Raw genomic sequence first — 17331 nt, forward strand, 5'->3', positions numbered from 1 at the left:
GCATTGTCGTAATTATCGCAGTAAGACTGAGCAATGAATACTTCCGACATAATATAACAAGTGCGTAACATTTCCGGAAACGTAGCCTTACAGACCAATCTTGTGTTACACAAAAGTACCATCGAATGAAAAAGTAAAAGAAGCTTACAAAAATTCTGTCGTGAAGAAAAGCAAATGAATTTATGCTAGTGTGCATAGTTTTTATGCCATCGCGTCACATAAGGCTTTGTATGTCAGTTTCTAGGTTGTAAAACAGCAATGTTGTTTTCCTATGCTTTCCAGCGAGTGAAATTTTATTTTTGAATTTGGTCACTGGGGGACCAGCGCGGACTTCGTGTTCCACTTTCGTCTGAGCGTCACCGCGCGACCGCTAATCGCAGGTTCGAATCCTGCCACGGGCATGGATGAGTGTGATGTCCTTAGGTTAGTTAGGTTTAAGTAGTTCTACGTTCTAGGGGACTGATGACCTCAGAAGTTAAGTCCCGTAGTGCTCAGAGCCATTCGAACCATTCCTCTGAGCGTCAATACATCGTTCCAGCTTCGTTCGAAAGCTTAAAGCTGGTATATGCTTTCAGATGACAGCACCAGACAATGTAATAGTGGTTGACCGTCTGCAGTTCGATACAGCCACAACACAGCGACAGAGAAATAAATACAAAATAATATTTTCACTGCGTAATGCCGTAATGAATACTGCAGCGCTGCAAAGTAATACATTGCATAGTTTGACATTAATTACGCGCAGTACGTAACATTTCAAACTCAGTAGTTCATTTTAGTTCAAGGGGCGGGGGGCATAGTGTACGGATCAAGAAAAAGAGAATAAATTACCACTGTTGTGGTAAACACGCAGATATAAAGTAATAAGCAAAGAACACGGTCTTAGGCGCCTTCCCACGGTTCGCGCGGCTCCCCCCGCCGGAGATTCGAGTCATCCCTTAGGCATGGGTGTGTGTGCTCATGTGCTGTCGTTAGCTTAAGTAGTGTGTAAGCCTAGTGACCGATAACCTTAGCAGTTTGGTCCCACAGGAACGTACCACAAATTTCCAAACAACACGTTTTTTCAAATTAAACTTATATTAACTTAATACATGTAATCATATTGACAAGTTTTAAGTTCGGAGCGGACCTAATGCTTTTGGACAAGAAAGAAACATCTATTTTCATCACTTTGCAATTGTCTTTAAATATTTTTTCATTAGCATGTAGATGTTTGGACTGAGTTTACTGGTCATGAAACGGAGTGCTCCGGTCAGACGAACGTCGACAAGGCTTATTCTAAGATTCGATTTTGTTTATTTCATTGTTGAGAGAACATTTTCACACGAATATGTGTCCCGGTCACACTGCAGACTCCAGTAGCCATTCGGAACAACTGCTGAAACTGCTGTCGAGGGAAGTTCTTGTAAAATACACTCCTGGAAATGGAAAAAAGAACACATTGACACCTGTGTGTCAGACCCACCATACTTGCCCCGGACACTGCGAGAGGGCTGTACAAGCAATGATCACACGCACGGCACAGCGGACACACCAGGAACCGGGGTGTTGGCCGTCGAATGGCGCTAGCTGCGCAGCATTTGTGCACCGCCGCCGTCAGTGTCAGCCAGTTTGCCGTGGCATACGGAGCTCCATCGCAGTCTTTAACACTGGTAGCATGCCGCGACAGCGTGGACGTGAACCGTATGTGCAGTTGACGGACTTTGAGCGAGGGCGTATAGTGGGCATGCGGGAGGCCGGGTGGACGTACCGCCGAATTGCTCAACGCGTGGGGCGTGAGGTCTCCACAGTACATCGATGTTGTCGCCAGTGGTCGGCGGAAGGTGCACGTGCCCCTCGACCTGGGACCGGACCGCAGCGACGCACGGATGCACGCCAAGACCGTAGGATCCTACGCAGTGCCGTAGGGGACCGCACCGCCACTTCCCAGCAAATTAGGGACACTGTTGCTCCTGGGGTATCGGCGAGGACCATTCGCAACCGTCTCCATGAAGCTGGGCTACGGTCCCGCACACCGTTAGGCCGTCTTCCGCTCACGCCCCAACATCGTGCAGCCCGCCTCCAGTGGTGTCGCGACAGGCGTGAATGGAGGGACGAATGGAGACGTGTCGTCTTCAGCGATGAGAGTCGCTTCTGCCTTGGTGCCAATGATGGTCGTATGCGTGTTTGGCGCCGTGCAGGTGAACGCCACAATCAGGACTGCATACGGCCGAGGCACACAGGGCCAACACCCGGCATCATGGTGTGGGGAGCGATCTCCTACACTGGCCGTACACCTCTGGTGATCGTCGAGGGGACACTGAATAGTGCACGGTACATCCAAACCGTCATCGAACACATCGTTCTACCATTCCTAGACCGGCAAGGGAACTTGCTGTTCCAACAGGACAATGCACGTCCGCATGTATCCCGTGCCACCCAACGTGCTCTAGAAGGTGTAAGTCAACTACCCTGGCCAGCAAGATCTCCGGATCTGTCCCCCATTGAGCATGTTTGGGACTGGATGAAGCGTCGTCTCACGCGGTCTGCACGTCCAGCACGAACGCTGGTCCAACTGAGGCGCCAGGTGGAAATGGCATGGCAAGCCGTTCCACAGGACTACATCCAGCATCTCTACGATCGTCTCCATGGGAGAATAGCAGCCTGCATTGCTGCGAAAGGTGGATATACACTGTACTAGTGCCGACATTGTGCATGCTCTGTTGCCTGTGTCTATGTGCCTGTGGTTCTGTCAGTGTGATCATGTGATGTATCTGACCCCAGGAATGTGTCAATAAAGTTTCCCCTTCCTGGGACAATGAATTCACGGTGTTCTTATTTCAATTTCCAGGAGTGTATTTCAATATTTTGTGCTTGCGAAACCTCTCCTTGAGCAAACGACTACACTGAAAGTCAGTAAGCTCCACCTGAATATGATGAGGCGTACTTTCAACGCCAACGTCAAAGGTAGTTGCAAAAGCATCACATATCAAAATCAAATCGATTTAAGTCAGTAAATCTACTATTAAAGTTTTGTAACAAAGCCACAAAGCCTGTCGCACCGTGACAGATCTATCAGAATGTTCGCTCAATGTCTCCTATTCAAGGTTTATTTCATTTATAACTAGTGCAATATTCGAAAAGTGCTCATAGGAGCTTCTGAAAGTTGGTTTATCCACAACAGCAATTTTCTTTTGAAACCCAAAGCCGGTGTCAAAAATATCGATAATTAGTTTATGACTACCCTGCAAAATTGTACTCAAGACATTCAGATAATTTGTAAGGTCAGTTAGAAACGCAAAATATGATATTCACTGGAAATCATAAAACTCGTTTACTGGGGTTCCTTCTTTGTCCATGAACAATGCTGTGTGTTAACGCAACCTGAAAAAAAAGTTCTAAAACAACATCTCGACACAGCTAGCGTACTTCACAATAATGTGGTACACAGTCATAATCACGCCTCAGCTCTGCCGGGGAGAATTTAAACTGTCGATGTTCCAAACCATGTAATCTCAATTTTCAACTGTTTTTACAATAACATCAGTGGTGCCATTTATTTTGGCATCTTTTGCCAGCAGATTAACTCGATGTCAGAGTATCGTTGGTATTTACAGCTGTATACCAAATTTTTTCACCTTCTACCTTATCAAAGCAACGCACCAGATTTTGGACCAGTATTTGCAGAGCTCTATATGTTCCAGTCGATGAAAGTTTTCCCGGATAACAGTCATACAAGTCATTAATGATTTGTAAGCAAGAAAACATGTAGTCGACCGTAGTTGTATCGTGCATCGGCACTAAATCAAGGACTTGCTCCGTCAAGGTGAACTCAACGTCAACATCTGTCACAAATACAAGTTGAGCAACATCCTTTACATTCGCGCTTTCATCCAAAGCCAAAGAGAAAAAAAAAAATCCGAATCCTTAGTCTCATATTTCACTTGCGTTTCCACGTCATTTCCCATTCCTTCAGTCAGCCTGCTAACTGTTCTCCACGAAAGAGGAACTTTTTCGAAAACCAGAAGAGTTGCCATACACAAGACTGTTGCGGAAGCAAGAAAAGTTCTCCTTTCCTCAACATCCAAAGTGAGCACGAATTTTTCAAGGAGTTGAAAATCGCGCTTCACATTGTACTCCTTTCACGCCAATAAAACCACGAGTGCCAAAGACTCTTCGATACCGACAGCACTAACGCTGACGGGCATCCACGCCGACAATGGCGCATCTGCTCACCCCTGCCAAGTATTGACAGTACATTGGCGAGAACCAACTGCAATGAGTGTTATATCATCTGGCGTTAAACACGCATGCGTTTGTATACTACACGTCAGCGTTAGATATTACGATAAATGTCAGTGAGGCGTCCGGTACCTCAGGATCGGCCCAATGTTGCGCACTGTGCAAATGTGCGGAAGGGCGGCACAGATGCTCACATCTCAAGACAGCGGGGAAAGCGGAACAGCGACATCTGTGACCAGGCATGTATACCAATTCAGCGGCGACGGTTCCGCTACCTTGTTTACGAGGTATCAGGAGGGCCGAAGTACACCTAGTGTAGCTTCCTTCTGGCGACTGTAGCCTTACATGAGACGCATTGAGAAATTGCGAGCATTCGTTGGTTTATTGGTTGATTCGGGGGAGGGGACCAAACAGCGAGATCATCGGTCCCATCGGATTAGGGAAGGATGGGGAAGGAAGTCGGCCGTGCCCTTCCAGAGGACCTGGTATTTTCCTGAAGAGAATTAGGGAAATCACAAAAACCTAGATCAGGAAGGCCAGGCGCTGGTTTGAACCGTCGTCCTCCCTAACGTGAGTCTAGTGTACTAACCGAGGTGCCACCTCGCTCGGTGGCGAGTATTGCAAAAAAAGCAAAGACCGATAGATATGTCTTCTCAGTCGTTTAAACACGACTGGGAACTGCAATTCTTCTTTACTACTGTAGGTGAAAACTCACAGGGTTTGCTGTAACGCAGAATAATAGGCGGTCAGCACTAATAATTGGATCGTTTTACCGACCTCCCGACTCAGAAGATATAGTTGCTAAACAGTTCAAAGCCGGCCGTAGTGGCCGAGCGGTTCTAGGCGCTACAGTCTGGAACCGCGTGACCGCTACGGTCGCAGGTTCGAATCCTGCCTCGGGCATGGATATGAGTGATGACCTTAGGCTAGTTAGGTTTAAGTAGTTCTAAGTTATAGGGGACTGATGACCTCAGAAGTTCAGTCCCATAGTGCTCAGAGCCAACAGTTCAAAAATAACTTGAGTCTCATTTCAAATAAGTACCCTGCTTATAGAATTATAGTCGGTGGTGACTTCAATCTACCCTCGATATGCTGGAAAAACGATACATTTAAAGCAGGCGGCAGGCATAAAACGTCATCCGAAATTGTACTGAATGCTTTCACAGAAAATTATTTTGAACAATTAGTTCATGAACCCACTCGAAGAGTAAATGGTTGCGAAAGCATACTTGACCTTTTAACAACAAATAATCCTGGACAAATAGTGAGTATTGTGACGAATACAAGGATTAGTGACCACAAGGCAGTTGCTGCTAGGCTGAATACCGTAACACCTGCAACCATCAAAAAGAAACGCAAAGTATATCTATTTAAAAAAGCTGATAAAAATACTCTTAACGCCTTTTTAAGAGACAGTCTTCATTCCTTCCGATCTGATCGTTAAGCGTAGAAAAGTTGTGGAATATTTTCAAAGAGTATCGACAGCAATTGAGAGATATATACCACATAAATTAATAAGTGATGGTCCTGATCCCCCATGGTGCACAAAACGGGTCAGATCGTTGTTGCAGATTCAACGAAAAAAGCATGCCAAGTTTAAAAGAAGGCAAAACCCCCAGATTGGCAAAGTTTTACAGAAGTTCGAAATATAGCGCATACTTCAATGCGAGATGCTTTTAATAATTTCCACAACGAAATTCTGTCTCGAAATCTGGCAGAAAACCCTAAGAGAATTTGGTCATACATAAAGCACACCAGTGGCAAGACGCAATCAATACCTTCACTGCGTGATGACAACGGTGAAGTCACTGATGACAGTGCCACTAAAGAAGAGTTATTAAACACGGTTTTCCGAATTTCCTTCACCAAAGAAGACGAAGTAAATATTCCTGAATTCCAATCAAGAACAACTGCCAAGATGAGAAACATAGAAGTAGATATCCTCGGTGTAACAAAGCAGCTTAAACTACTTAATAAAGGCAAGGCCACCGGTCCAGATTGTATACCAGTCAGGTTCCTCTCAGAGTATTCTGATAAAATAGCTCCATATTTAGCAATTATATACAACCGCTCGTTCACAGAAAGATCCGTACACAAAGACTTGAAAATTGCTCAAGTCACACCAGTACCCAAAAAGGGAAGTAGGTGTAATCCGCTGAATTACAGGACTATATCACTAACGTCGATCTGCAGTAGGGTTTTGGAACATATACTGTATTCCAACATAATGAAGTACCTCGAAGAAAACGATTTATTGACACATAGTCAGCACGGATTCAGAAAATATCGTTCTTGTGAAACACAACTAGCTCTTTATAAACATGAAGTAATAAGTGCTATCGACAGGGGATGTCAAACTGATTCCCAATTTTTAGATTTCCAGAAGGCTTTCGACACCGTTCCTCACAAGCGTCTTCTAACCGAACTGCGTGCCTACGGAGTATCGCCTAAGTTGTACGACTGGATTCGTGATTTCCTGTCAGAAAGGTCACAGTTCGTAGTAATAGACGGAAAGTCATCGAGTAAAACAGAAGTAATATCCGGCGTTCGCCTATGAAGTGTTATAGGCCCTCTATTGTTCCTGATCTATAGTAACGACATAGGAGACAATCTGAATAGCCGTCTTATATTGTTTGCAGATGATGCTGTCATTTACCATCTTGTAAAGTCATCAGATGATCAAAAGGACTTGCAAAATAAATTACATAAGATATCTGTATGGTGCGAAAAGTGGCGTAGCAAGTGACCTTCAGTAAAGAAAAGTGTGAAGTTATTCACATGAGTACTAAAAGAGATCAGCTAAATTTCGATTACGCGATAAGTCACACAAATCTAAAGTCTGTAAATTCAGATAAATACTTAAGGGCTACAATTACAAATAACCTAAATTGGAACGATCACATAGATAGTATTGTGGGTAGAGCAAACCAAAGACTGCGATTCATTGGCAGAACACTTAGAAAGTGCAACAGGTATACTAAAGAGACTGTTCACACCATGCTTGTCCGCCCTATTCTGGATTATTGCTGTGCGGTGTGGGATCCGTATCAGGTGGGACTGACGGATGACATCGAAAACGTACAAAGTAGGGCGGCTCGTTTTGTATTGTCGCGAAATAGGGGAGATAGTATGGAATAGTTTCCAGAATGAGATTTTCACTCTGCAGCGGAGTGTGCGCTGATATGAAACTTCCTGGCAGATTAAAACTGTGTGCCCGACCGAGACTCGAACTCGGGACCTTTGCCTTTCGCGGGCAGAAGTAAAGCTGTGAGTACCGGGCGTGAGTCGTGCTTCGGTAGCTCAGTTGGTAGAGCGCTTGCCCGCGAAAGGCAAAGGTCCCGAGTTCGAGTCTCGGTCGGGCACACAGTTTTAATCTGCCAGGAAGTTTCATATCAGCGCACACTCCGCTGCAGAGTGAAAATCTCATTCTGGAAACATCCCCCAGGCTGTGGCTAAGCCATGTCTCCGCAATATCCTTTCTTTCAGGAGTGCTAGTTCTGCATGGTTCGCAGGAGAGCTTCTGTAAAGTTTGGAAGGTAGGAGACGAGGTACTGGCAGAAGTAAAGCTGTGAGTACCGGGCGTGAGTCGTGCTTCGGTAGCTCAGTTGGTAGAGCTCTTGCCCGCGAAAGGCAAAGGTCCCGAGTTCGAGTCTCGGTCGGGCACACAGTTTTAATCTGCCAGGAAGTTTCATATCAGCGCACACTCCGCTGCAGAGTGAAAATCTCATTCTGGAAACATCCCCCAGGCTGTGGCTAAGCCATGTCTCCGCAATATCCTTTCTTTCAGGAGTGCTAGTTCTGCATGGTTCGCAGGAGAGCTTCTGTAAAGTTTGGAAGGTAGGAGACGAGGTACTGGCAGAAGTAAAGCTGTGAGTACCGGGCGTGAGTCGTGCTTCGGTAGCTCAGTTGGTAGAGCGCTTGCCCGCGAAAGGCAAAGGTCCCGAGTTCGAGTCTCGGTCGGGCACACAGTTTTAATCTGCCAGGAAGTTTCATATCAGCGCACACTCCGCTGCAGAGTGAAAATCTCATTCTGGAAACATCCCCCAGGCTGTGGCTAAGCCATGTCTCCGCAATATCCTTTCTTTCAGGAGTGCTAGTTCTGCATGGTTCGCAGGAGAGCTTCTGTAAAGTTTGGAAGGTAGGAGACGAGGTACTGGCAGAAGTAAAGCTGTGAGTACCGGGCGTGAGTCGTGCTTCGGTAGCTCAGTTGGTAGAGCGCTTGCCCGCGAAAGGCAAAGGTCCCGAGTTCGAGTCTCGGTCGGGCACACAGTTTTAATCTGCCAGGAAGTTTCAGTATGGAATAGTATTCCATGAACTGTGTTCAAAGCCAGATCAACAGGCATTACATGCATTGAGCAAAAAATGGATAGCGCATTGAAAATGGCTAGTTGCTAGCTCAAAAATAGATCTGCTAAAAATTCCAAAGGACGACTGATAGCTGAACTCTATTATTTACAAATCAAAATAACGGTCGCTGCGTGCAACAGCCTCTGAATGGAGGGTAACCTGATGAGGTGCAGACTTACAACAAGCTCTCGAGCAAGTGATTGATACTGTCGGTATGGATTGTACTTGGTTAATCTCAGTGACCACGGATGGTGCACCGGCAACTCGAGGCCATCAGAGAGAACTCATAACACTGATGTGCAAAAAGCTAGGACGCACAAAAGAGACGTTGTGTGGAATTCACTGCATTGTACATCTAGAGGCGCTTTGTGCAAAATCAGTAACGTTAAAAAACGTCATGCAAATTGTTGTGCGTACTGTAAATTATCTGAAGACACATGGGCTTACGCATCACCAGTTTTTCGGCAGTTCTTGGAGGAATTAGGAGAGGAGTACTATACTGAAGTACGCTGACTCATTCGAGGTAATCGGTGAAAAGATTTTCTGACTTACGTTTGGCCGTAGTACATTTCTTATATGATAAGTGCAAGAGTGAACCGAAATTAGATGATCCTTGCTGGACATCAGACCTTGCATTTCTTGTCGGCATTACGTCTCACACGAACAGCCTGAACGTCAATTTGCAAGGTGAAAATAATTTAATTTCTGATTTGTTGGAAAAAGTGAATGCTTTTGAAAGGAAACTTGTTCCTTGGGAGAGCCTACTACTGTCTGCAAACACTGCACGTTTCCCTACCTTTGGCTTAGTCCACGAAAATGCTGGATTTCAAGAAAACGTGTCAGTAATTGTAAAAATTAAGAATCAATTTGGAGCACGATTTGTAAATGCTACGAGTATGTCTCCTATCATTCTTTACTTTGCACAGTCGTTTTCAGCATCAGCTGAAAAATGGTTCAAATGGCTCTGAGCACTACGGGACTTAACATCTATGGTCATCGGTCCCCTAGAACTTAGAACTACTTAAACCTAAGTAACCTAAGGACAGCACACAACACCCAGTCATCACGAGGCAGAGAGAATCCCTGACCCCGCCGGGAATCGAACCCGGGAAATCAGCTGAAGATGCTCCGAATCACCTGCAGATGGAACTGATCGACCTAAAGTGCAATACACTGCTGAAGGACAAGTTCTCTCCAGTACGAAGTACAAAGGAATTCTACGAAAACTTTCCGCAGCAAGAATTTCCAAGCCGGCATAACGAAGCTGCGAGAGTTATGTCCATGTTCGGATCAACTTATTTGTGTGAAAGATTTCTCTCCATAATGAAAATGAATAAATCAAGGTTTCGATAGAGTATTGGTGGCCAAAATCTTGACAAATGCTTGCTTTTATCAATGTGCCGTGCTTTTGTAGCCGACATTAACTTTATCGTTTCTCATAATCAATGATAAACATGTTTCGGATTTCTTTATTTTTCTAATTTAAAATTCTTGTTTATTAACTATGCCTCATCCAGCTCCATGTTACATAGGTGAACATTGTTATCTGGAGAATCTGGTATTAAACCGGTTCTTCAATGTATACTTACATGCTTAAAAATTGTCCTTTAGTTATTGAGAGACACGTTTGATATCCTTGCCATGAAGGGTATTTAGGTATTTGACGTGGTTTAAAACCAATCCGGAATATTGATGCAACATTTGTTTTTATGTTTTGTTTTAAAACCGTGACGTTTGTTAATAGGCTGATGGAATAACACGATACCTTCCCGTGTTTGCATTGCACACTGTGAAAAGCACACGACACTGCTCCAAGTACAGTGTATCCCAGCTAGTGGGCAACGCGAAGCGGTGACATCTGTGCTTAGAGATATAAACTAAATGAGCAGTGACTGTTCCGTTTCCCTGTAATGGAATTCAGCCATGTCTGAGCAGAATCCTTTCCAGCAACACAGGGCTTAAAGCTGCACGAAAAAACTGTCACCCACCGTGTCATAGTAATCGGCGTAAACTTGATCTGATGTGATTCCGATAACGTCCATGATTCAATCGTACACATGTAATAAACTTCGTAGAACGTTTCTTGTTGCCTTGTAGAATTCGAAACAGAGTGTGCATTTCCTTAAGAACAATCTTCACATCATTACGACTATAAAGCACCCTGAGCAGCTAACAAAGAAGAACACAGAACACTATAACAGGACGACAATGAGTACAAAGAGAACATTTACACAGAACACCAAGTAAACAATTAGTATTCACTACTAGCAAATGCTACTGCGGAGCGGTGGTATAACGCGTCTGAGCTTCTTTGAGGGAAGAAGCGCCGGCAGGAATCGAAACTAGTACCCCATGGTCCAGAGACAGTGAAATTACAGTGAAATAAATACAGGCGTTGATATAAGGCAACGGGGACAGTTGAAAATGTGTGCCCCGACCGGGACTCGAACCCGGGATCTTCTGCTTATTTGGCAGACACTCTATCCATCTGAGCCACCGATGACAGAGAGGATAGTGCGACTGCAGGGACTTATCTCCGGCACGCCTCCCGTGAGCGTATTACCAGGTAACCTTCTAGTTTAAATATCGGATTTTGATCCAATCGTGAAAAATTGTTTCGACCCATGACGTGACAATAACACTGGCCATTTTAAGAACAGCTGTACTGCAAACGATTGTTGTGATTCATGAGTAACGACTGAAATGAGTCACCTCATCGCCAACCATGAGAAGCGAACCCGACGTCCACTTCAATGAATATTGCTTTGGTGTAACTAACATGAAGGTAATAATATATAAATCCAAATATAGTGTCGGATATTAAAACTTGCCTTTTACCTGCTAATGGATTGTTTAAAATCTCAAAGGTTGTGTTAGGTAATGATTCTGCTCGTATCGTAAGTCGTTCTGAAGAGGTAATAGGCAAACTTTCAAATACTTCTACTTTCGAAGAAAATTGTTCATTAGAAACTCGTTTTAGTACAGATCCACGGCTACTGAAGAAACAGTTTGATCTCCTTTCTTCTAAGCTCAAAAGATGAAATATACTCCAAAGGTATTGGGAAATAAAGTTGTCATAGGTGCCATAATGATTTGAAACAATGTTTTTTTTATGTTTGTTGTAGCGCTGACGTCGAAAGTTCATTTGAAGACTGTGCTTCTGCAAGCAAAGTAGTCCCGTGTATAGACCCGGCGAATACTGTTGCCAGGGAAGAGGTATACGAAGTGTATATGTTCAGCTAGCAAATTTTACAGAAGGTAGCAGCACTTGACTCGCGTGTTTTATCATTCCTCTGTTGTCAGATACACTGATCAGCCATAACATTATGACCACTGATTTACTGTCGATATAAACCCGTCCAGGCGATAGCAGCATCACCTGGAGAGGAATGACTGCTAGTCAGATACACGCACAGAGCATGTAGTGTTAGTGAGCGTGCTGTCTTTGTGTAAAATGGGGAAGGCGCGCGATCTGAATATGACCGATGGCTGATCGTGATGGCCCGGAAGCTCGGCGCGAACATTTATAAAACTGCACAACATGTCGGGTGTTCGAGGAGTGTCTTCCAAACGTGGTGAAACCAAGCTGAAACCACGTTTAGACGTAGGGGGGTTGGGCGGCCAACCCTCATTACAGACGTCGGACGTCGTAGGCTGGGCAGACTGGTAAAACAGGACATGCGTCGCACTGTGGCAGAACTAACATCAGACTTTAATGCTGGGCAGAGTACAGGTGCATCTGAACACATGGTTCACCGAACACTCCTAACGATGGGCCTACGCAGCCGGCGACCCATGCATGTACCAACGATAACACCACAACGTCGGCAGCTACGACTGAAATGGGCGCATGACCATCAGCACTGGACGTTGGTGCAGTGACAGAGCGTTGCATGGTCTGATTAATCCTGATATGTTCTTCACCATGCCGCTGTCGTCCTCCAGGGGAACAGCTGCTTGACACCTGTAATGCGGGACGGAGACAAGCTGGCGGCTGCTCCATTATGCTCTGGGGAGCATTCACGTGGGCATCCATGGGTCCATTGGAGCTCGTGCAAGGCACGTACACTTGTTGCAGACCACGTACACCCCTTCGTGACGATCGTGTTTCCCGACGGCAGTGGCATTTTTCAATAAGATAATGCGCCATGTCACAAGGCTAGGACTGTGATGGAGTGTTTCGAGGAACACAGTGGCGAGTTACAAGTGATGTGCTGGTCCCTAACTCACCAGATCTGAACCAGAGCGAACACATCTGAGATGTGATTGAATGTGGCGTCAGATCTCATCGCCTCCCACCCTGTAAATTACGGGAATTAGGTGACTTATGTGTGCAGATGTGGTGCCAACTGCCTCCAGCGACCTACCAAGGCCTTAATGCTTCCATGTCACGATGCGTCGCCGCCGTTATCCCAGCCAAAGGTGGACGCACCGGCTATTATGTAGGTGGTCATTATGTTCTGGCTGATCAGTGTATACTAATTTGTTTGTTTGAATTTAACTGAGTGTCCGAATTAACGAAATGTGTTTTCTTATGGTGAAAACGAGTCCCAAATATCGACAAAACACTACGTCTTGCATGGAAAATCTATCAGGAAATTGTACGAATAGCTGAAAAAAGTTTTATGGGACATCTGCTCCATTGAATGGAGTGATTCTTTGAATATAGCTAAGGACATACGTACACAAATAATGCAGAGAGAATGGGACGTTAGCGTTTCATCTGAGGAGATGTTGAATAAAATCTGCCATATTGTGTTGGGCGATCCCCGAGTAAACATTAGTGACATTAAGAAAAATTAGCGATCCTTCGCTCTGAGATGTAACGAACGTTTGTATTCTACGACCGCTCACGATTCCTCAGTGACTACCAGTGAACTTGGACAGAACAGTGTAGCACAATCTTTTTGACAAATGTGACGGTGACTGTTGGCGTTTTGAGTTTATATTTCTTGAGATATTTCCAAAACTCACTGCAAATGAGTTTCTTTCTGCAGTGTTTAACAGTGGCTCCTGTCATGAGATAACAATAATCAGTGTCTACAAAAGTGAGGAGATTAGATTTAGGACGTCACTAGAGATAGAGAATAAGTTCTAAATGAGCAAGTATGGGACAAAAACTGATCGTGACATAATCAATATAAGTATGCTGATGTTCCCGTCATGTGAATGAGTGTAACTACACAAAACTTATATCACATTCCTTCCGGATACTAGTGGGGTGCCTTAAAGGGCGCATCATCCGCACTTACCTTTCTGTTGTTGATCGTGGATGGGGTAAGTCTCATCGCCTTCTAACACTTCCCCTCATTCAGTAGACACTCTTGACGCAAGACTCAATGACGCTGCATAGGCATCAGCAGACGTCCGCTTATAAATTAGCATCCGCCGTTTGGCTCGGTAAGCCTGCACTTCCTTATTTAAAAGACTGTGCCGCCTGCTCTCGACTGAATGTTCCATCCTAATACAAAGGACTTGGGCTCTGATACTTGAATATTACTCCCGTTCAAAACTATTATTTGCTGTTACCCCACCATAAAACCGGCTACTGAATGATTGGAGTGACCTATTTTACATTACACGTCAGCATTATATATCCTTTTGAAAAACTGTATTTTGTGGTTAATTACTGGAGATGGTTAAAATTCTGCAGAAATTAATGTTACACGCTAAAACCTGGATTCTACTTATTGTTTTGTAGGACGTTTTAGAAACTTGGGGGCTCCCTCATGAGCAATGACTTCGGAGTTCCGCCGCCGTTTCCATTCTAGATAATTCCCTTTCTTTACTAATGCTTCAGTGTTTCCCTGCAACCTCTTAACCATTTTAGGATTTACGCTCTTGGTAATGCGATACCAATGAGCCTGTGTGGACTCTAACTGTGCCTTTGTTAGAGAAAATTTCGTATACAAAGTAGCCATTGATGAGAAAAATGTTAAGATAAAAGAGGGATTAAGAGCCATGCGGAGCCCGACTTTTAAGTGAAAAAGCATACGTGTCCTAGACAATTACAAAGTTGTCTCTCTCTTTTATAAATACGTAGCTTTCCACGGCAGACGTCAATGTCATTACAATCCTTCTGGGTGTACTGTCACGTGATGTTGTAAAATATTAGATTATCCAAATACTAAATACTATATTATCCAATGTTTCAGCCCTTTTGAAACTGTGTGCTTTCATCAAGGCGTACACTAATTTAGCGGGGGGGGGGGGGGGGTATGGGTGCTTCAATATATTGTCCTTATGACACCGTTCGGAACGCAACATTTCCTAGCAACCACTCACCAGCTAATGTTGTCTATGCTCCGACGAATGCCGCTGCAACACTGCCGAACTTAAGATATTTTACTAATTTAACATTTTAAGTAAGATGGTGCAGCAGTACAACCAGGAGGATTTTAATCAGAGCATCTCCTTTTATTGAAGTTTCTCGACAATATATTGCTATCTGAAACATCTTCCGTTGATGTCAACTCCCTTGCTGACGATCTTCAAATGCAGGTGGGGATGCAGGGTTGAGTTCTGGGGAGGAGGTCAAGTTTCTCAGTTCCACCACTCGTCTCCCCCCCCCCCCCCAAAAAAAAAATCCATCTCTCTCATACACACACACAAAATTTTCTGTCACTCCGCTTATAAACTGCTAGTACTACTTACAAGGGAACATTCCAAAGTGCCAATGAACGATCTTGATGAGACTTGGCGGGTGTGTAGAGGGGATAAAACAGTGCAATACGTATCTTTTTCTTTGTGCCCAATTTCACTTTTAAAGGGTAAAACACACGCCGAAAGTTAATTTGACGTTTTAGATTTAGAGGGAATAACTTCGAAACGATTATATATAGAAAAATGTTATCCGTATAAAAGTTGATGTGTAGTTAATGTTTTTGAAAACTGAGTAATCAACTTTTTTAATAATTTGATATTTTGCAAAATACCCCACCATCAGAAATTAATTCTGAAAAATGAAAACTTTTGTTACAACATAAATTAAACAAGCTTTCAAACCACATGCTTCCCTGTGTAATAAAGCTGGATCCTGAAATACCATTTTTGGAAAATAAGCTGCCGGCCGTTGTGGCCGAGAAAAAAAAAACTGAGTTAATCGATCAACGACGAACTTAAACTCGTGTCTTACGACGTCCGCCCCGAAAATATGCAACGAACGAAAGCGAAAAAAAAAAAATGCGGTTCTAGGCGCTTCAGCCTGGAACCGCGCGACCGCTACGGTCGCAGGCTCGAATCCTGCCTCGGGCATGGATGTGTGTGATGTCCTTAGGTTAGTTAGGTTTAAGAAGTTCTAAGTTCTAGGGGACTGATGACCTCAGATGTTAAGTCCCGTAGTGCTCAGAGCCATTTGAACCTTTTTTTTTCTTTTTTTTTTTTGGAAAATAAGCTGTACACAATAGGCTGTCGGAGTATTTTCAGCATACCTAATTCAAATATCGAAACATTCATTACTGTTCTAGTTATTTATTTTGCTTACATTTATTTTATGTTTTATATTGTTATTTTACGTCTTAAATTCATATTTCTTTTCTTTTGTTTTTTAGTTTACTGCGCCACGTACGTATATTTCGTTAATTGAAAATAATAAGTAACACATGATTATGATAGAAAATAATTACAATCTGTAAAGATTGCATAAAACATGAAGAAAATCTTTTCGCATAATATAAGCCACGGAGAGGACAATATAAAACAAAATTTAGCAAGATTTAAAATTGTTACGAGTGAGTCTCTAAATATTCTGATTTGTATCAGGCATATTTCCTTGGCGAAGAGACTGTTTCTATACTAATGACTGCAGCTTGATTACATTGTTTCTCAAGTGGAGACTCTCATCATAATCATTCAGCACAACTGGATCTGAAAATTTTCTCACGAAGTTCTTCCAACATCTAAAGCTCTATATGTCCCACAACTGTACCTTTGCCGTGTACTAGTTTACTCCCTCTACACACCCACCAAGTTTTATTTTTGCGGTAAGTTCCTATGGGACCAAACTGCTGAGGTCATCGGTCCCTAGGCTTACACACTACTTAATTTAACTTAAACTAACTTACGCTAAGGATAACACACACACCCAGGCCCGAGGGAGGTCTCGAACCTCCGACGTGGGCAGCCGCGCGAACTGTATCAAGGCGCCCGAGACCGCGCGGCTACCCCGCGCTGCCAAGTTTTATTAAAAGCGTTTATTGACACTTGGGAATGTTTCCTTGTTAGCAGTTCAGCATAATTTGAAATCCAGAAAATACATCTTCTTAACCCAAAATTGCTAAACCCTCGTAAAATTTACGATTGCAGTTGGTACCAGCCCTCGGCTCCCGCCAATCTGATATTTTTTGTATAGGGTATAAAATGGGACACTTAGTACTTATATTGCATGTGACATACCACTGGAGACCTTATAATTGTAGTTAACAAGTGGATAAACTATAAATTATGACGCCGGCCGCGGTGGTCTAGCGGTTCTGGCGCTGCAGTCCGGAACCGCGGGACTGCTGCGGTCGCAGGTTCGAATCCTGCCTCGGGCATGGGTGTGTGTGATGTCCTTAGGTTAGTTAGGTTTAAGTAGTTCTTTCTAGGGGACTTATGACCTAAGATGTTGAGTCCCATAGAGCTCAGAGCCATTTGAACCATTTTTATAAATTATGACTTCCTTTGAATAAAATATGGAGTAGTAAAATGTACTGTAAAACAAAAGTCCGGAGTTCGAGTCTCGATCCGGCACACACTTTTAAGCTGCCAGGAAGTTTCATATCA

The 17331-nt window shown here is 43.9% G+C and overlaps 1 non-coding gene across 1 annotated transcript; it reads right to left on the reverse strand.

Annotated features, from left to right (window-relative positions):
• Positions 1–10997: 10997 nt before the first annotated feature.
• On the reverse strand, positions 10998–11072 carry Trnai-aau (transfer RNA isoleucine (anticodon AAU)). The gene has a single exon. It is a non-coding gene; the product is annotated as a tRNA-Ile (tRNA).
• Positions 11073–17331: the final 6259 nt, after the last annotated feature.

Source organism: Schistocerca nitens, chromosome 3 (assembly GCF_023898315.1).
Source record: "Schistocerca nitens isolate TAMUIC-IGC-003100 chromosome 3, iqSchNite1.1, whole genome shotgun sequence".
Classification (NCBI taxonomy): Eukaryota; Metazoa; Arthropoda; class Insecta; order Orthoptera; family Acrididae; genus Schistocerca; species Schistocerca nitens.